This window comes from Halichoerus grypus, chromosome 7 (assembly GCF_964656455.1).
Source record: "Halichoerus grypus chromosome 7, mHalGry1.hap1.1, whole genome shotgun sequence".
Classification (NCBI taxonomy): Eukaryota; Metazoa; Chordata; class Mammalia; order Carnivora; family Phocidae; genus Halichoerus; species Halichoerus grypus.
In genome coordinates, this window is record NC_135718.1 from 54,812,705 (window position 1) to 54,834,101 (window position 21,397).

Here is a 21,397-nt window from a genome sequence, read left to right on the forward strand (position 1 = left end):
AGCTGCGGAGAGATGACAGACAAGGATTCAAGGAAAAGATTCTGAGCCTGGCCTAGGCACTGCAATGGGCGTGGGACCACGGAGCATGGACTGTGCGGTCAGGCCGACCTGGCAGCCAATCCTGGCTGACCGATGACTTGCTATGTGACCTTCGCCAAGTCACCAGGCTTCTCTGAGCCGAATCCCCTTATCAGTAAAATGAGGATAATATTGGAACCTACTTCATAAGGATGTGGTGAGGATTACATGAGACAACACAGGGAAAGGGCTGGCCCCTAGTAAATGTGAATAAATGTTATTTATTCCCACACCCACCATCAAGCTAACACTCTCACTCAATCCTGAAGATCTGAGATACCTTTAAAATAAGCTCAGGGGCACCTAGGTGGCTCAGTCGGGTCACTGTCTGCCTTCAGCTCAGGTCATGATCCCAGGGTCCTGGGATCGAGCCCTACATCGGGCTCCCTGCTCAGCGGGGAGTCTCCTTCTCCCTCTCCCTCTGCCCCTCCCCACGGCTCCTGCTTTCTCTCGCTCAAATAAATAAAATAAGCTCAAAAGAACAATTATAGCTTCAAAAAAGGAATGAAATTCTGACACATGCTACAACATAGATGAACCCTGAAGCTATTAGGCTAAATGTTTAAATAAGCCAGACACGAAAGGGCAAATACTGTATGAGTCCACTTACATGAGGGACCTAGAGCAGTCAAATTCACAGAGACGGGAAGTAGAAGGATGGCTGCCAGGGGTCGGGGGAGGGAGGGTGATGGGGAGTGAGTGTTTAATGGGCACAAAATTTCAGTTTCAGAAGAGGAAAAAGCTCTGGACATGGTGGTGACGGCTACACCACAGCATGAACGTACGTAATGCTACGGACCTGTACAATTAAAAGTGGTTAAATGGGTACATTTTATGGTATGTATATTTTATCTCAATTAAAAGGAAAGGCTCATTCAAAAAAAAAAAAGGCTTTTGGATGCCCACATTAATTTCTGTCCCTGCCTTTGGACAGTTGAGGGTCAAGAGGTGGGCACGCATGGAAATTGCTGAAGGCACCACCTCCCGGGAAGCCGGTGCCATCAGAGACCTGGGTGGGGGCTGCTGAGGAAAGAGGCACGCACATTACCTCCTGGGCCCAGCTGGGCTGGGAGGAGGCAGCCCTTGAGCCAGGGGGGCACCAACTCAGACCGAGCCACTCTGCCAGGCTCCTTCCAGTGCAAGATGGGGTCTGAGCCAGGCAGCCCCACGCTCCTGCACCCACCAGGAGCACAGTGAGTGTGAGAGATGCGGGGCCCCACTCACATCTCACGCCTACACGTGCGCACGGGCACACACCCCCCCCCACACACACACACGCTACCAGGCCAAAGACACCAGATCAGCCCTCACACACCAATCCCAGCCTGTGCCTGGCCAGCCCAGGCACCAACATCCAATAAATAACAGCGGTTCCTCATCAATCCCAGCACCTACCACAAGGAAGGCAAACTGTGGCCCGCCAACCATGTCCAGGGCCAGGGATGGGGAAGGAGGTGTGTAAGCAAGAACTGCTCAGTGGGCATGCCCAGTGTAAGGAGACCTGGAAATGCAGCCCTCTGGAGACCCCCTGACCTCAGCCTGACAACCCTACCCACAGGGCTAAGCTGAGAAGCAGGCCGCATCTCAAAGGTGGGAGGTGGGTAGGAACAGGGGTGAGCGGGCCTGGGGGTGGTAGATTGGCTGAGCTCCACCATGAGTCACTGTGTGACCTTGGGCAGGTCACTTTCCCTTCTGGGTCTTTTGAAGACTCCTTAGCTTCCTTCTTGGTAAAATGAGCCTTCTATCTCACCACCCAATGGGCATCCATCCTACAGAAGTAAGTGTGTGTGTCCACCACAAGACAAGCAGGAGTGTTCAGCAGCTTTTTTCACCATCACCAAAAGCTGGAAACAAGCCGAAAGTCCATCTATAGGGAAAAACGGACACATAGTGGTACACTTCTATAGTGGAATACTAGAGAGCAATGAAAAGGGATAACCCGCTGAGGCCTGCGGCCTCACAGATGACTCTTACTATTGATGCTGAGAGAAAGAAGCCAGAAGAATCCAGATAAAAACAGCTCCTATTCTATGCTTCCATTTACATAAAGTTCAAGAGCAAGCAAGACTAATCCCTTGGGAAGGCACTCCAAAGCATGGACACTTGAGAGTGGGGCTCAGGTAACTGACCGGGAAGAGGCCCCGGGGAACCTTCCGGGGCACTGAAAACGTTCTCTATCTTGGTCTGGGTAGGGGTCATAAGGTGATACCTCTGCAACCATCCATCAAACTGTGCCCTGCTTTACTGTCTGTAAATGAAACCTCGATTTACAGAATAAAATACAAACAGCTAAGAACTCCTACTCTGTCTTCCTCTGAGGACTGCAGCGAGGGTCTGCTGGGAGTCTGCACGTGGAAAGGGTTGAGTGGTGGTAAGAACGTGGGCTGCGAGGCAGAAGGACCAGGGTTCAAATCCTGATGCTCCCTCTGACTGGGCCCATTTTTTTTCCCTTTTTTGATTTCTTGTTGCTGTCGTTCGCCAGATTTTTTATTACATAAGTATGTGTACCTACTGTCCAAATCAGATGAAGGTGTATAAAGAAAAGGCTTATGCCCTTCCCATCCTCCTCTGAGCCCACGTCTTAAAAACTTCCCTCTCCAACAAGGCTTTTTCCCTTAACTAGACAACACAAACACCCCTCCCATTTATACACAGACTCCCAACCCTGTCTGTTTACTGACAGCAAGCCATTTCATTGAGTTACTACTCATCCAACTAACAGCTACTAAGTATCGACCACATCAACCAGAGGGGCGCAGTCCTGCCCCCTCATGGAACAGACATTCCAACAAGAGAAACAAAAGAGAGGGAGAGAGGGATGGAGTGACAAGGGAGTCAACAAAGAAATACAACAATGACACATTGTACACATTGGGATGTGGGCTCCAAGGGGCTGGGAAGCTCAGACAGAAAATGAGGGAGGTAGGGAAAAGACCACGGTCACAGAAGGTCTATGCTGATATCTGAAGACAAGGAAAGTTTCGGCCAGGTGAGAAAGCATGCCAGGCAGCGGGGACAGCACGGGCAAATGCCCTGGGGTGGGGAAGAACACAGAACTGAAAGGAGACAGTGCGGTCTCCAACACACTGCCGCAAAATCCCTGTGCACACAGCCTTCCATCCTGATGGTTTACGTCTTTAGAGCAGGCTATGGAAATTCACACTGCTGAGATAAAAAGGCATGTGCATTTAAAACTATAGTAGGTTCTGCCATCTTACTTTTCCAAAAGGCAATAGCATTTTGCCCAGCAACTGGCATTGCTTAAGAGGGCCAGTTTCCTCACATCTTCACTGGTTCAAGAACTTATTGATCTTTGTCCTTTCTGCCCCATATGAAATCTGTCCACTTCCTGGTCTGTAAAGTGGGGTCAATGACAGTTCCTCCACCTCAGGATGCTGTGAGATTTAAGTGAGAAATAAATTCATCTAATCTGCTAAGCTCAGGGCCTTGCACAGAGCACTGAACAAATGGGGATAGCCTGTGACCATCATTTCTGCACAAATGCCAGGAGGTACACCTGTCCCTTCCACAATCACCGTACTGACCAGGCGAACTTCCTAAGGGGAGCTTTGAAGGCTCAAACCCACACGGTAGAGCATGGCGTTCCCTGGAAACAGGGACAGAGGGAGAAGGAGGTAGAAATCACAGCTCAGAAGAGCAGTGAACTGGGCGGGAGTCAAGAGACTAGGTTCAGGTCAACCTGAGACTCAGCTTCCTCGTCTATTAAATGGGCCAATTCATTCCCTCTTCATTCTGCGAATGTTCCTGGGGCACCTACTATGTGGGAGGAATTGTTCTAGGAGCTGACAACACAGGACAAAAATCCACCTTATACATGCTGGCTGGAGGCACAGAAATACACTCTATAAATTAGTAAAATATATAGGGTATGGGGAGGTGAGAGTGATATGGAGGTGAGGCATGACATTTTAGACAGGGTACCTAAGGGAGGCGTTTGAGTAAAGATCTGAAGGAAGTAACACAGCAAGCTATGTGGCTCTCTGGAGAAAAGCATCCCAGATCAAGGTGACAGCCCATGCAAAGGCCCTGAGGTGAGGTGTTCCCAGTGTGCTGAAGGTGCCCTGAGGCGGTGTGGATGGCTCAGTGTGAGCAAGGGGGTGGGTATTAGACGGGGTGTCCTGGAGGCTATGGTAAGGACACTGGCTCTCACTGTGAGTCAGTGGGGCGCCGCTGGGGCCCTGGGGCAGAGAATTGCCTTGATCTGATGTTCACGTTCTAACCCGGTCACCCTGTGTTGGGTAACGGGGTGGGGAACGAAGGTGGAAGCCCACAGACCTGTGTGGGGTATCCCACGGGAGTACAAGTGGTGCTGGGGGCTGGGCCAGCAGTGTGGGGAAGGTGAGGGGAAAAGGCTTCACCCCAGATCTGCTGGGAGGGTGAGGCCCACGGGGCCTGCTCACACGTGGTTCCAGAAGCGTGAGAGAAAAAGAGGAACCGTGGATGACTCAGGTGTTTGGCCAAAACAACTGAGATGAGACAGACTGGGGAGGGACTTGGAGACCCACGAAAAAGGACAAACGGGACAGAGGAGAGGTCAGCGTGGCGCATCTATAGGCTTCACTGCCCAGAGTCTGGGCCACAGCCAAGGCTGGCTGCTCACAGGTGCGGAAACTGAGGGAACTGCGTTCTACAGTGAACACCTGTCGTTTAGAAGCCAGAGAGACACAGAATGAGCTAAGGAGGTGGACAGGCAGGAAGCTGGCCCATTTGGTTCCTATGGCTCCCACCCACCACCCCAAACAAGGACCATGGGGTGGAGGCCCAGCGTCCCCACCACTCAGGAAGTCTGCAGGACGCCATGAGGCAATGCAGGATGGTGGCTTTTCCAGCGCTGGCAACATGGCTCAATCCAGTCTCCACGGATGGCTGCTCTGGGATCCATGAGCACTCTCTCTCTCTCTCTCTTTTTTATTGGGATTTAATTCACATACCATAAAATTCACCCTTTTAAAGTACAATTCGGCAGTATTTCGGACATTCCCAATGCTGTGCAACCATTACCACTCTCTAACTGCAAAATTTCAAACCCAAAAAGTTAAATGCAAGGTTACCATATGACCCAGAAATGCCATTCCTAGGTAGATACCCAAGAGAACTAGGTATCCAAACAAATGCTTGTACACCCGTGTTCATAGCAGCATCATTCACAATAGCCAAAAGGTGGAAACACTCCAAATGTCCCTGGACTGATACATGGATAAACACAATGTGGTCTCTCCATACAGTGGTCTTATTATTCAGCTATAAAAAAAAAATGAAGCAGGCTACATGCTACAACACAGTCGAACCTTGATAACAGGATTTCAAGCCAGACACAAAAAGGCACATATTATATAATCCAATAGGTCATAGAGACAGCACACAGCTTAGTGGTTACCAGGAGCTGGGAAGAGGGGCAGGGCTGGGGTGGATCCCAAGTGACTGCTTAAGAGATACGGGGTTTCCTTTCGGGGCGATGAAAATGTTTTGGATGTTCAACATCACTGATCAAGGAAATGCAAATCAAAACCGTGATGAGATATCACCTCATGCCTGTCAGGAGGGCTACTATTTAAAAAAAAAAAAAAAAAAAAAGGACAAGTGTTAGCAAGGATGTAGAGAAATGGGAACCCTTGCATGCTGTGGGCAGGAATGTAAAATGGTGCAGCCGCTCTGGGAAATAGTACCAAAGTTCCTCAAAAAATTTAAAAGAGAATTACCACGGGATCCAGCAATCACGCTCCTGTGGATATTTACCCAAAAGAATTAAAATCAGGATCCCAAAGAGATATTACTATTAGCACACTCGTGTTCGCTGTGGCACTAATCACAACAGCCAAGAGGTGAAAATAGCCGAAATGCCCACTGACGGATGAATGGATAAAGAAGATGTGGTCTAGCCGTACAACAGAATAGCGTTCAGTCTTAAGAAAGAAGGAAATTCTGCGATATGCCACAACATAGATGAGCCTTGAGAACGTTACGCTAAGTAAAATAAGCCAGTCCCAGAAAGACAAATACTGTAGATTCCATTTATATGAGGTATCTAAAGTAGTCAAATTCATGCACTCACAGAGTGGAACCGTGGCTGCCAGGGGCCAGAGGGAGGGGAAATGGGGGTTAGTAATCAACGGGCATGAAGTTTCAGTGAAACAATATGAATACATTCTAGAGATCTGCTGAACAACATTGTCTCTATAGTCATCATTATTGCACACTTAAAATTTTATTAAGAAGGTGGATCCCATGCTAAGTGCTCTTACCACAATAAAATAAAATTTTAAGAAATGTTTTAGAATTACACAGAAGTGATGGTTGGTTGTACAACATTGTAAATGTACTAAATACGTTGAATTAGCTGCGCACTTTAAAACAGTTAATCTTGTGTCATGTGAATTTCACCTCAATTTGTAAAAAAAAAGAAAAAGTAATGAGCGCATCCCCTGGGTCATCTGAATGACCTTATTCATAAGCAAGCACTGCTGTGCAATTTGGGGCTAAAGTCTGCCCCTGCGTTTACAATCGAGGTCCTTTTCTGTGAAGGCCAAATCACATCATTGCACATGGTACAAACAAAGGTGGTGGTTCAAGCAGAGGAGGGGGTGAGGTGGAGAACTGAGCCACCCCATACATAGCCCATGGCAGCCTGGACATGCCCAGTTCAAAGGCCTGCCTCTTAGGAGTGGGGACCATGTTCGTGTTGACAGCATCCGTGTGAACTGAGCAAAATCCACCTCTGTTTATGCCAAATGCCTGATTCCCACAGGAAGTGGGTTTAAGAGCCAATATAGACAGATTTCAATAACACCACTATTCCACCCTTATCTTCAATCAAACAAGCCAGCTTCCCAGATATCAAGTGGTGCACTACTGAGACAGACATTTGGGGATTACTCACCGGCACTCTGGGCTCTAATGTGAGTGATCAGAATTACCCCCAAACCAGCCAACCAGCCAACATCATTAATGCCACTCTGTACAGCAAGTTCAAGTGACAGAGGCAGGGGAAACAGAAGAGACCCAGCTTTCTACTATCAATCCAACACTGGCAATTTAGGTGCAGCTTACATCCTTCCAATACATTAACATTGTTCATTTGCAATGGGTTGGCTTTCTGGTTTTATTGGTATTTCATGTTTATTTCATGGTTATGGAGAAACTATGTAAATGTAAGGCATTTACATCTAGTTTTATATTTGTACACATTTAAGTTATTATTCTAATAAGAAACCTTCAACCAACGGAGTGAGGTTTTTCTCTCTCTCTTTTTTAAAGATTTTATTTATTTATTTGAGAGAGAGAGAGAAAGTGAGAAGCAGGCTCCCCACTGAGCAGAGAGCCAATGCAGGGCTCGATCCCAGGACCCTGGGATCATGACCTGAGCTGAAGGCAGATGCTTAACCGATTGAGCCACCAAGGCACCCCCTATTTTTTTCTTTTAAAAGAGAGTCCACAAGGGGCACCCGGCATTGGGCTCTCTGCTCAGCAGGGAGTCTGCTTCTCCCTCTCTCTGCCCCTCCCCCCAATTCATGCTCGCGCTCTCTCTCTCTCAAATGGATAAATAAAATCTTTAAGTAAATAAATAGTAAAAACTTTACAAGGGAGTCCATAAAACAAACACACACACACACACACACACACACACACTCTCTCTCTCTCTCTCTCTCTCTCTCTCTCTCTCTCTGCATGACTCCATGCAAAATGTCCCGAATAAGCGACTTTAGAGACACAGAAAGTAGATCAGTGGGCTGGGGGTGGGGTGTGACAACTAAGATACAGAATATCTTTTTGGGGGTTGATAAAAATGTTGTAATCAGATAGTGGTGACACAGGCAGGGCTCTAAATATACTAAAAGTTATTGAATTGTACGCTTTAAATTGGTGAATTGTATGGCATATAAATTCTATCTCAAAATGCTAATTTTTTTTAAGATTTTATTTATTTGAGAGAGTGAGAGAGAGAGAGAGCACGAGCTGGGGGGCAGAGGGAAAGGGAGAAGCAGACTCCCCACTGAGCAGGGAGCCCGACGTGGGGCTCGATCCCAGGACCCCGAGATCATGACCTAAGCCAAAAGCAGACGTTTAACCAACTGAGCCACCCGGGCGCCCCCAAAATGCTATTTTTATTTTGTATTTATTTTTTTAAAGATTTTATTTATTTATTTGAGAGAGAGAAAGCAAGAGAGCACAAACAGTGGGGAGGGGTGGAGGGAAAGGGAGAAACTCCCTGCTGAGTGGGGAGACGGATGCAGGACTGGATCCCAAGACCCTGAGATCATGACCTGAGCTGAAGGCAGGCATTTAAGCTATTTTTAAAAGAGGAAGGGTCCACATGTTACCCAGGTCTGAGCAGCACTAAACTGGAGAATCACAGGGAAATCAGCAAGCCCATCTATTGTTAGCTTCCCTCCCAGGCTCACTCCCCTCTCCCTCTCCCTAAACCGTCCCCAAGAGCTCAGAGAAGGAGGCTGACATGAAACCCAGTCACAAGACAAGCCCAACCTGGAACACAACTCAGGATCCCCATCTCACAGAGTTCACTTCATACAACAACAGCAAAATACTGTTTTGCATTATTAAACTAGGAAAAACTTGAAAACAATGAAAACAACCGATGTTAGTAAGTATGCACAGAATGTGAATCATTTATACATGCAGGGCAATAGTCAAACAAAAAAGCATGACAATACAGATGCAGAGCCTCCATGACCCCATCGGGCAGGGTCAGGTAGAGCCAGGCACATGCAAACCTGAGCCCAGGAGGTCCCTCTTCCCCAGGAGACCACAGACATCCCCACCCCCCCACCCGCACACCCAAGGCAGGGTTCCTGTCGTCTCGACAAGGTGCAATTTCACTGCAACAGGAAGGGAGGCCTCGAGGCCTTTGGTCGTCCAACAAATCACTCTCTCCTTAGGCCTATCCCTTCCCGCAACATGTCATGGAGCCCGGAAGAGGAAGCCCCTGCAGCCAGCTGCCAGTGGGAGGCGGGAGTGACAGAAGCAGGAACGCTAGCCCACCCCGAGGACAGTCTGATCTCTTGTGTTCCAATGCCTCCCTCCTCCAGAAACCTGATCTGAATGGCCCACCTCCAGGAAGCCTTCATTCTGTCTCCCCAAAGCCTGGCTGAGCCCCAGCTCGGAGCGAGGGGGAGAGGGACACCTGCCCGTGTAGCCCAGGCCCCCATCTCTGGGCCCGCCGATCCCAGGGAAGGGACACGGAGTTCCAACGACAGTGCTGGGACCCTCCCCAAGACCAATGGCTAATAAGTGAGAAAGCAGCCCCAGGCACAGCCCCAGTGTGACTGACATCCCCAAATCAAAACTACACAAATTCACACGGAGGCACAGAAGAAACAACCAAGGGATACTCAGCAAACTGCGGACGGCGTTATCTCTGGCGAAGACAGGAATTGGGGCGTGGGGGGGGTGCTGCACTTACTCTCTCTGTATGAAGCTACTACTTGATTCTTTCATAAAGATAATTACTTTATATTCTTTTTTAATTGACGGCACTGGGCAGGCATCCCCTGGAACCTAAGAAGCAGTCTTCCCACACCCTGGAATACTACTCTGCAGTCAAAAAGGAAGGCACAGGCCAAACGTCCAGAACATGGGCACATCTCAATGCCACGTGGAGCAGAGAAGCCAGACAGGAGACTACCTATGATGTGAGTCCATTTATGTGACAACCTAAGAAAAACAAACCCAGAGGGACAGAAAGGACCTAAGTGGGCTGGGTGCCAGGGGTGGGAGTGGTAACTGGCTGCACCGGAGCTGGAGGAACCTTCCAGACGGTGAAGTGCTCTCAGACTTGAGGGAGGTGATGGCTGCAGGTCCCTGGCAGTGACCAGCACTCACAGCTGTGCACTTAGAATGCACGAATTTTATGGTACATATACCTCCATAAAACTTTTTTAGGGGCACCTGGTGGCTCGGTCGGCTAAGCATCCGCCTTCAGCTGCCTTCCGGGATGGAGTCCCACATCAGGCTCTCTGCTCTGCGGGGAGTCTGCTTCTCCCTCTCCCTCTGCCCCTCCCCACATGCTCTCTCTCTCTCTCTCTCTCTCAAATAAATAAATAAAATCTTTAAAAAAAATTTTTTTTTAAAGTAAGGCCGAGGTGGGAACAGGAAGCAGCTGCCCAGTGGGTTTGGGTTTTCCTTTGGGGTGATGAATGTTTTGGAACTTGACAGAAGCAGTGGTCAAACGACATTGTGGATGTACAGGCCGCTGAAATGTACACTTGAAAATAATTGATTTTATGTCAAATGAATATCACCTCAATAAAAAAAAAAAGTTTTGTTTTTTTTTTAGGGAGGGAAAAAATTATGCCCATTTTGCAGATGGGAAATTGGGCTCCAAGGCAGCAGTGAAACGCCAGTCCAGGGCTTATCCACCTCAGGCCCGGCTCAGGGCCCAGTAGAGAGACCTGCACTGCACCTCCCTCAAGGGTGCCGCACCTCGGGCAGCCCATCTCCAGGGAGGGCCCTTCTCTCTGAAGCATCTGGAAACCAGAGCTTCCCAACAGGCCTTGGAGTGAGCCAGCAGAGCGGTCCCTGCAGGAGACCTCCAAAGCCCATGAGGCTCCATCCAAAGGCAGGGCTGACGTGGGGGCAGGGATTGTGCACCCACCGAGCAGGTGGTCAAACTGAGGCTGAAGAACTGCTGGGCCAGGATGCGGATGGGAAAGGGGCCGCCATCAGATCCAGCCTGGAGGAGGTCTTCGAGGCCCTGCCAACCAGGGCCCTGGGGCTCTGATGGAGGGCTGCCCCGGAGAGTTAAGAGGTCAGCACCCACTTCAGGGGCCCTAGGAGGAAGGACTCAGTCACTACAGGGCAGCAGTCAAAGGGGACATGTCCAGCAGTCACTCTGTGACCAGCAGGAGAGAGTTAACTTCGTCATGGGGTCTACAGTTCCCGGAAAAGGAAAAGGAAAAGAAAAGAGGAGGGAAACTCCCCTCTGTGCTTTCTAAACATCCAACAATCTTCAAAACATCCAAGCATCCCTGTCCTACACTCTGGGGAAGGCCTGGACAGAGGCCACACAGCCTGCAGGCAGGCAGGCCCTGGGGCTCAGCAGGCAGCAGAGGCTGGCAAGGCCAAGGTCATCTGAGGGCACCCACCTCTCTCCTCCTGCATGGGGCCAACTCAGTCTCTTGGCAGTGGGGCCGTTTCTCATGGGAGAGGGCGGGAGGCCGAGCAGTGGACCCACAGCGCTCCCAGCACCACACCCTCCCTCCTGGAATTTCCAAAAGCCCTAGCTCCCTGGGAGCCCACAGGGTCAGCATGACACACCCAGTTCCCAGATGCTCCCTGCTGCCTGCCTTGGGCATGCAGGTTACCCCAGATGCCCTGCGTCTCTCTCATCAGAGTATCCCAGCCAAGAAGGAACACCCTTCAGAGCTAAAGCCAGTCCGCATGTCAGTTATAGGAAATATATAAAACACTTCCCAAGGTCCCAGAATTCCACCATTAGACATTCACTCCTTAGGAAAAGCTAAGGAGTTTTCAAAGGCTTCAGTTCATTCCCAAGATGGGGGACCTATTAAAGCATGGGTATCTTAACTAAGAGCAAAAATAGGCATGTTCCTGGGGCAGGAGCAGTCTGGAGCCCCACCTCAAAAACAAGGGCCCCTAGGGAGCGTTGGCAGACATTTCTAAGAGGCAGAAGGGTCTCTGGAGAATGAGGGGACAGCAAATGTGACTCCTAAAAGGGAAGTGAGAGGTGCAGAATTCTGGTGGGCCTCCAGCTTGTGTCCTGAGGGAACCCAGGGCTGCCTCTGAGCCCAGAGTGGGAGGAACAGAAGGTCCCAGCATGCAAGGGCTTTCTTGACAGGGCGAGATGCTAAGTGTGGGTCCCCTCCCCAAGTGCATGGATCTGCTCATGTTCTTAAACACACCAAGCTGTCACCCCTCTGCACGGGCTGCTCTTTCTGCTTGGGAAGTCTTCCCTCACCTTTGGAAATTCTTGTCCATCCTTCAAAGCCCACCTGATGCATCACCCTACCCCCCAGGCAGGCCATTCCCTCCCTCCAACTCCCATCACAGCTAGCGCAGACCCCGGGAAGGTGCCGGTCGGGTATGATACAATGTATGTATGTGCCTGTCACCCAGCAGGGACTCGGTCTCACCCACCTTTGGTCCCCTGCCCCTCATACTGAACCCAGGGCCAGGAACCCCAATCGAGAGGCATGCACACTGGTGCCTTCGGACCATGAGGCACGGTGCAAGCAGCCTGGCCTCACACACCTCTCCCTCTGTGGAGAAAGCATTCATCATGGTAATCACAGAAGCACCTGATGTTTACTGAGCACTTACTATGAGCCGCATGTGACCCCAGGGGCTCTCCAGGCACCACCTCCTTTCATGGTTGCGACATCCCTCTAAGGGATTTCCTATCATTAACCCTGCTACACAAGGAAATCAGGCACAGAGAGGGGAAGTGAGCTGCCCAGGGGCGCACAGCTAATGAGAGTAGGACCCGAAACTCAGACCCTGGTGGTATGGTTCCCGAACCGGTGTCCTTAGCCGCTACAGATCCACTGGCGGGTAGGAAGATGGTCAGGGAGCAGGTGACAAGCTCTGCATAGAAGAGGAACTCAGAGATTTGAATGGCCAGTTCTTCCCAGGTCTTCTCTTTCCCCAGGTCCCAGCCAAAGACCCAAGAAGAGCAGCAGAGCCTCTTCCCAGACTGAGGCTGCTTGCAGGCCCACTCCTGTGCTGAGTGCCGGCTCTAAGAAACGTCAAAGGGCCGGCAAGCACCTTGGCCCGTACCAGGGAGGCACCCGGCTGCCCGCTGGGACGCAGAGCCATGATCTGGGGCTATTCTTAGCAAACCACTGGCTCCCCTCCCAGAGGCCTGGCAGGCAGCAGGCCCAAGCCTCCATACGCCCTGCCTGCCATTTCCTGACCCTGCATGTGGAGATCCCACGGGATTATGGAGTGGCTGGTGGGCAAGGGTTGAGGACAAAGCCCTCCAGCTTTCCAGTGAGAGGTGCGTGCCTGCCCCGCTTGCCTGGCCAGGCCGCTGGCTGCAGCTTTGGGGGGTCCTGGCCACAGGGGCAGGCTCGTCATCAAAGCTGCACAGGCAGTACTCACTCTGTACCATACCCTGGGCCACATGCCTTCCGCGGATTTCCTCCCATTTAACCCTCAAAGCACCCTCAGGGGCTGGGGGTGACTGGCCCCATTTTAAAGATGAGGAGTTTTCTGCTAAAGGTAAATTAATTCAGACGTTAAGTAACTTGCCCAGGGTCGTGCAGTGGGTTAGTGTCAAACTGTGTCTAGACTCTGGGCTGGCTCCCAGTCTCCAGGTTGGGCAGAACCGAAGTGACGACAGCCAGAAGCTGGGAGCCCCCTTCCCTGGCCAAGCCCAGGGTTTAGGGGAGGGGGCACCTGAGGGCAATAGTCTCATCAAAGACCCCCCCCCCCCCCCCGCACATGTCTACCTTTTCTCTTCCCTAAGAATGGTCTCTTCCTGAGGCCCCTGGCTCTTCCTGAGGCACCTGGCTGGCTCAGTTGGTACAGCCCGTGACTCTTGATCTCAGGGTCATGAGTTCGAGCCCCACCTTGGGTGTAGAAATTACTATTAAAAAAAATAAACTTTAAAAAAAAAAAAGAATGGTCCCTTCCCTGCCAGAGACCCTCAGGCTTGGGCTCAAAAGGAGAGTCCCCAGCCAGGTTCCTTCCCTACCCAGGCCACAGAGCCTCACTTCAGGAAACTTCTGGAAACCCAAGGAAGATGAGACTTAAAGGTTCAAGGAGCCCCTGCTGGTGCTTAGGGCATGCACCCACCCCTGTAACTTAGGGAGTAGGGAGGTCAAATGAGTCTCAGAGTAAAAGAGAGAATACTAAGCCTTTTGGGAGCTTCAAACCCCAGTGGGGACCTAGAAACAAAGCCACACCACAGATCACCTGCACCACCACCACCCTAAATGGGACAATTTCCTGCTGCCGCGCAGAGTCACAAGGATAACTGAGTAGTGCACACCTCAGACTCTATCTTGGAACCCACCTCTGTCCATGTCCTGGCCTTCCTGTCAGGCGACTCAGCAGGCCCACAGCCAACTCCACGTCTGCCTGGTACTCGAGCTACTTCCTTGTGACTCCACACCTCCTGTCTGTGAATGTCAGCTCACATCCATGCTCGTCATCCATATGCCTGCCCTTTACACATCTGCCTCTTGCGTGGGGAGGCTCGAGGCCCCGTGAAGGCGTAATCTGCTTATATAGAGTCTGTGGCCCACGTGTGGTCCACATTTATGTGTCCACGCTGTCTGCCCCTTCACATCTGTACCCCTGGGTTGCGTGCCCACCTCTGTCACCTTCCTGTGTCTGTCTTCATTCACACGGGCATCCAGCTCCTGTCTCCGCCCACACGGCTGCAGACCCAAGCACGCACACATCTCTGTGCACACCTGTGCCTGGCTGACCCTGTGTGCGCCACCTGCTTGGAGGCGGGTGGGTGTATTCACACGGGTGCTCACAATGCCAGCCACGGGCCATGGCGTGAGCTCAGCACACCCTCTCCCAGAATAGCGCCCAAGGCCATGAGCACAATGCTGCCTCCACAAAGTGTTCCAGAAAAGCAGAAACCTGCCAGGGACGATGGGGGAGGGGGCAGAGCCCCCAGACATAGCAGAACCTCAGAGTGAGGTCAGTACTGCCCCGGGACCACCCACATCAAGCCAACCCTGCCCTACCCTCCCCCCGCCACCTCCATCACCCCACCTTCAATACCTGATGGCCGGCAAAGGAGAGAGCGCCTGTCTGTGCTCACAGGAAACCCTGGCTCGGGGCCTCCAGCCTTCCAACCTCATCCCCAGCCCCTGGCAATAGAGGCTCTTCAGAAATGAAATGAAGACTTCCTCCCTGCTGGCCTCTGAACCTCCCATAAGGTTGGATCTAGACCTCAAACCTCAGAGGCCCCAGGGAAGCTGGGAGAGTCCCGTGCTTGGCCTGACTCCAAAAACCAAATGGGTTTCTTCAGAAATCTACCAGCAGGAAAAAAACTGGAGAGTGGGGCTGGGGGCGCATACAAGCAAGAGAATCTCCTGAATCCTCCTGCTGCTCCCGGTCCATGGAGGTGGAGAGGTCCTCACTAGGAGCAGGATAACAGGGAGGGGAGGGGTATGGTGCTGGAACATTTTAAATAGATTTAAACATATGCATATGATTGCCTGAGAACAGGATTCCAGGCCCCCCAGCGATGGCAGCCTACACCACTCATTTAGCAATTAATCACGTGGAGCCTCTTGGCATTTCCACTATTATTAGTCCGGGACTGGTATGGAAAGCCTCTATCAACAAACTTTCTGTATATTTGTCTTGCATTCGCCATAGGGCTGAGCCACCTGAGGACAGCACCCCCGAGTCCTCCCACACTCCCATCCTCCCCAGCAGAGCCGGGGGCCTGACATTTAAGAGGTGCCCGGTCACTGGGTCCAGCTGCTCTGCACAGAAGCCAAGGAATTGGTGCCTAGACCTTTGGTTGGGAGAGTAAAAAATCCCAGAAGCTTCCTGAAGCCAGGACACTTTCTTCCATCTCTGACTCCCCAAGAGATAAGAACAGGTTCCAATCATCCTGGCCACTTTAGAGGCAGGTGCAGCGGCTCTCCCACACCCCACTCTGCTTTCTGACAAGTCACTGACTCTTCAGGAAAAAACTCTGAAGATGAAAAGGGACTCTCCCAGGAGACCCAAGCCTGCAGAGGGACAGGGCCAGAGGGGCTCAGAATCAAAGCCTGAGCCCACTGGGACCTCATAACTCCAACCAGTCCCATGGGCCTCAAGCCCGTTAAAGATGAGCCCAGGGACCCCATGTGTGGATCATGAGACGCCTTCCCTCCTCCCAACTGCTCAGTGAGCCTGGCTCCGGGGGCCCGTGCCCCAGGCCTAGCCCCGAAGAGTGGAGGTGCCGCCAGCCCACGTTTACCCCAGTGCGAGGGAAACCTTGGGGGAGGAGACAGCCCAGCGCCCGGCAAACGACTCAATAACCGCCCACTCTTTATTGAGGTCCCGCTTCTCTCCCAGGCACCAATACCGTGCGGGTTTGGATGGGAGCCCAGAACCTCTCCTCTCCCGGAGCCCAGGAGGCGTGCACAGCCAGGGATGGGGAGTGGGTGGTCTGAGCCGCCCCGGGCAAGGGGGTGCCCAGGGGACTCCGGAGCTGCCCTCCCATCGCCAGCTCCGGGTCCGGACGCGTCGATACCTGCCAGCCCGCGGCTCCGGGGGGCATCCGCGCTCCTGCGGCTGGCGCGCTGCGTCCGGACTGCGGGCGCCGAGTCAGGCAGCGGCTGGGCGCGCCCCGCGCGGGCTCCGGCTCGCTCCTCCCCACTTCCCCAGCCCATCCGTGGGCAGAGGCGGCTCCGGAGGCGGGCAGGCCGGGCGCAACTAGGCGAGGCCAGGAGAACCGCAGCCCGCGCTCGCCGGTAGTGGAAGATGCGCGCCCCAGCCCCAGCGCGCAGCTCGGCGCCCCGCGCCCCCCACGCCGAGGGGCGGACCCGGGCGGGCCGCCAATCACCGCGCCCGCCCCCGGCCAGCCTGAGCCCCCGCCCCAACCGCCGAGGGGGCGGGGGGCTCGGATTTAAAGACACACTCACCCCAGCCGCGTCCGGATTGGCATCCCAGAGCCGCGACTCCGGGGCGGAGAGGGAAAGCCTGGCCCCACCTTCTCCGGCCCCGCTTCCTCCCTCTGCCCGCCCACCCTCCGCCGGGAGGAAAAGTTTGGGGCGGGGGAGACTGCCTGAGAAGCCAATTCCTCTTCCCTTGTCATTAGCTCGGCTCCTTCTGGAAGATGCCCAAACCCTCCATCCAGCCTGGCTGGAGAAAGAAGCAAATGCTCTCGGCGCCACACCCCCTCCCAGACTCCGGCTTCCCGGGAGATCCGCGGGCCAGGGCTTCCTTCACTCCTCTCTGCTTTTTTAAAGCCCCGCCGTGCCTTGGCGGGACCCAGAGGAGCATCGGAGCCTGAATAAATGCCTCAGTGTGCTGTGCAACCTGAGCTGGGCGATTGCCCTGTCTGGGCCTCAGCCACTCCAGTGTCCACGGGCACAGAGCCGACTGTCCGCTCAGTCCTGGGCTCCTCCCAAGCCCTGGACGCCCCTCAGCCCTGAGGCTTAAAGGGAAGCGCGAGGCAGAAACTTCGGAAGGGGAGGGGACCCTCTGCCCCCATCCCCTGAGTGCCGGCGGTGACACGCCCAATCCCCGCCCCTTGGGTGCCAGGCTCCCGGTCCCCACGCCCCGGCAGCCCACGCGGGCCGGTGGCTCGCACGCCCCCGCCGGCGCCCACGTGCCTTCACTCTCTCGCCGCCGCTTCCTCTCCGGGAGACCGGCTTTGTTGTGGTTAGCGAGTCACTTCCTCCCTCTCTCCACACTCGGGAAATCCTTCTTCCTCACCTGTCACTACCTGTCTCGCCCCCACTCAGGGCTGGAGCGGGAGGTGGGGGAGCCGGATCTCCTCAGGAAGGAGGCAGCGCTGGCCAGAGGGCGACGGGCTGGAAGAGGGGCACGCATGCCCCCCCCACACCCCCCCACCCCCCGTCAGCCCTGGGAATAAATGAGGACAAAAGGAATGGTTGTCGTTTGTGGTTCTCTGATCAGGTCTCCAGCACCTAGGTTTCAAATGCTTCATTCACCTAGATGAGTTTATGGAAAAAGTACTGTTATTACCCCTACTTTAGTGGGTGGGGAAACTGAGGCCCAGGGAAGACTTGCCTTCCGCTCCAGGCCTGCCTCTGCCCCACCCAAGATGTGCCAGAAGAAGGGCAGAGGAAGTCCAGGAACCACTGGGGAAGCACTCCTGACCACCTTCAGAGTCCCGCAAAGCGAGGCTCAGATTGGCTCACAGTCTACGGGCTGTGTGGTGTGGGAAACGTGACATAAGCTCTCTGATCCCCAAGTTCCTCATCCATAAGCTGGTCTGTCCGCCTTCAAGGAGGTCCTGAGAAGCCAGAGAGCTGGGGTGCCTAATGCCTGGGGCTAGAACGCTGCCCATGGTAGGCTCCATCCTTGGGCGCCATTCCCTTTCTTCCTCCTCTTGCCACAACCCCATAATTCACCCCATCCCCTGCCAGATGCCCCACTGATGCCCCTGCCTGCCATCCTGAGGCTGCTGCATTCCTGGGTACTGCCCCCCTTGAGGCCGGGGGCTAAAGTAAGCGTGCATGCCCCCGCGCTAGCATGAGCGCGCGCACACACACGCATGCACACGCACACAAATACACACGCGTGCACACGTGCTTCTCCCCCTCCCTCACTGTCCAGCAGATGCCGGGGGCTGTGTCTGCGTCTATTCCTCTAAGACGGAGCTCCTGGAAGACAAAATTCTGACTCTGACCTGTCTTTTGGTCCCCAGCGCAGTACCAAACTCCTGCATTTGTAGTCACCATGCACACAGTAGGTGTTCTTGTTGAATCAAGCAGAAAAGCCCAGGGTAGAGGTGTCCCCAGGAGAGCCAGCAATCACAGCCCTTCTAGCTCCGACACACAGCCCCAAGGCTCAGCTGGTAGACCCCAGAAGTAAAGGACTGGAGGCCTCAGGTGTTTCAGGGTCACACCGGACACTCCATCTAGACCACAGTGCCCAGCCTCACCAGCCCACCCCCATCTCCTGAAGTTCTGCCAAGTCCCTGCTGGTCTTGGGGCTAGGAGTCCCCCCCAACCACAAGAAAGGCTCAGGACCAGACGTGCCCCACCCTGGGCCTGGGAGGGAGAGACAGCTGAATACTGAGGGAGAGAAGAAGGAAGGGACACAGAGCGGCCCTAAGTATGACCAAGAGAAGACACTCTGCTCTCTCCCTGGCCCGAAGCAGGAGGGAAGAATCCCTTGTGCCAACTCTTTCAGCCCAAACTGCCCCAGAAGCTTCCTAAGAGATCTGGAAGCTCAGAGCAGAAGCCCAAAAGTCCCTGGGAAGGGATGAATGGTCCCAGAAGAGGACTTCAAAAACCAGAAGGCTCCGGACCTACACCCACTCTTATGGCACCCCCACCAGCACTATGACCACCCCACATTCGACACGTACATACGGCGCCCAAGACATCACATCATCATCTAAAGAATGCCGGGGCCCCACGGATGGCCCTGTACAAATGTGTGCACTTGTGTGTGCATACATAGGTGCTTGTGTTCCTCATGTGTGAGCTCATGTTTGCAGGGATGTGAATAAGGGTAGGCACGTGTGCCCAAGTGTCCAACGGGCGTCAGAGTGGACATACAAGTGAGCATGTGTGTACACGTGAATATGTGTAGCACACACACAAACCAACCTATCGCAGCCCAAAGCTACACAGAATAGCCAATAACCCCACTACTCACACTTCCAGAATTGTCTATGGCCTCCACAGCCCCCTCTGCCCAAGCAAGCCAGGGGCTGGTTCTCTTGGAAGAGAACTCCCACGTCCAGTCCCTGCCCAGAAACATAAGCTGCGGGAACCCCAGTTCCCTCATGGGAACACTAGAGCCAAGAATTATTTCCTTGACAGGCACAAATGACTCGCCGGAAGGCAGAGGAGCTGAGTTCAAACCAGCAAAGATGAGACTTGACAAAAGATGAGAAACAGGCCCTCCTGCTCTTCTCTGCTTCTTGCTCCCTGCCAAACCCACCACAGGCCGCAGGAGGCTGGGCCCGAGACAAGGACAGAGTCAGGGCAGGGAGCCGACCTAGCTTTGCTCCCCAGGGCACTGCTTTGGTCGAGACCTGGGACCTACATGGGCCCTCCAGGCTGGGTGGGTGTCTTGGAGTCTGCGGTCTTTCCCCTGAGCCAGGTAGCCTCTGAGCCTCAGGTGATCACAGCTGCTGAGTCCCAGCCCAGACCATTTCCCACCTGCCCTGGCTATCTGGGGTCCTGCTGCACCTGTCTGGCCTTCCAGGCCCACTGCCCCATCTCCAGGACCCAGCACCCCTCTTCTGTTCAAGCCCCTCCCATGTATGGCCCAGGCCTTATACAGATGCGGGCTCTGAGCAGGGCAGACTTGCCCTGGATCTAGCCTCCGTAACGTTCCCTACCCTAAAAGCCCCCACATTTTTCGAGTCTCATTTTCCTCGTTTGTAAAATGATGTGAGTGGTTCCTGCCTCCCAGGAGTGTCTGGAGGAATGAAGGGGTGCCTGGCACTCAGCCAGAGCTCACCGATGGCACCTCTTTCTAGCGTTCCTATTAGTGCCACCCGAGCTTGCACTCTGACCCAGCCCTGAACCTGCCAGGGCAGAGGGGTTCTTCAAGGCTGAGGTCACGTTCTACCTCCTCCAGGCAGTCTTCCCTGCTAACAGGATCTCTGTCTGCTCTGGATTCTTTCCCCCTCACCTCTGTGCAGGGCCCTAGACCTGAGCAGCCCTACCTGGCATGGAACACATGTTCAATAATTGGCATCATACTTATCAGCAGGATCATTAATTTTATTGCCTGTACTCTTTCAGGTCTAGGTTCAAGAATAACATCTCCCATGACTGAAATTCACACATCGGATTCCAATTTTTGTGACTGAGACTCGAAGTAAGAAATACGTTTTACATTGGGACCACCAGCTACCCAGAGCCATGAAAATGTGCGTGTGCCACAACAAAATGCTTAGCCTTCTGTGTGTGATGCATTCTGATCCTTTCTAGTCTATCCTGTCCTGTTTCTTTTTGTTTTTGCCAATTGCGGTACACAAAACTGATTTTACCTATGACCTACAGTGTGAAAATGCTGTCCCCAAAGGCAGGGGGACCTCCCCTCCCTCCCCCGAGTACCACTCAGTGCCTAATTGAAGACTGCCCAGGATATATGAGAGGAGGGTCATTCTGTCTCCAGAACATTCCTCAGGAACAACAGAGAGAGTGCTCCATCAGAAGAAGAGAGGAAAGGGAGAAGAAATCCTGGCTCTTTCATTCAACAAATATTTCATTCATTTATTCATTCAGTCAGTCGCTCAGTCAGTCAGTCAACAAACATTTACAGAGCTCCTTCTCTATGCTAAGCCCTGTTGTAGGCTCTGAGCAGGGAATGAGGCAAACAAGGTCCTGCTTTTGTGGGGCTGACATTTTTGTTACAGCACAAGCCCAGGACCCACGCATGTATTGACTTGTCCCTCCCCATTCTGCCCCCACCTCCCTACTCCCATCCTACTCACCAGAATTAGGCCTAGCTCAGTTTGAGCTGTCCTCTCTCTAAAAGCTAGGGCACTGAAGAGTTAACTTCCTTCTAGTGGGGCGTCCCAGACCACCCAGGGCCAGATACCCCCTGCTCCCACACCCAGAGGCCTTCACCACTCTACCCTGTGCTTTGAAGGGCTCCCAGCTGATCAGACCACGCCTGCCCAGGAACCTGGAAGCTGGATCCCGGC

General features: G+C 53.2%; 1 protein-coding gene across 5 annotated transcripts in view; it reads right to left on the reverse strand.

The window, feature by feature from the left end:
• PALD1 (phosphatase domain containing paladin 1) overlaps positions 1-16,710 on the reverse strand; it is a 124,216-nt gene extending 107,506 nt beyond the window's left edge. For 4 of the 5 annotated variants that reach the window (XM_078077627.1, XM_036083951.2, XM_078077626.1 and 1 more), the window contains exon 1: positions 16,286-16,558. The gene's annotated coding sequence lies outside the window, so the exon portion shown is untranslated. Of the gene's footprint in view, positions 1-16,285; positions 16,559-16,676 lie in introns of those variants that run through there. The other variant, XM_036083955.2, reaches the window with a different exon arrangement.
• Between the last annotated feature and the right edge of the window lie 4,687 nt (positions 16,711-21,397).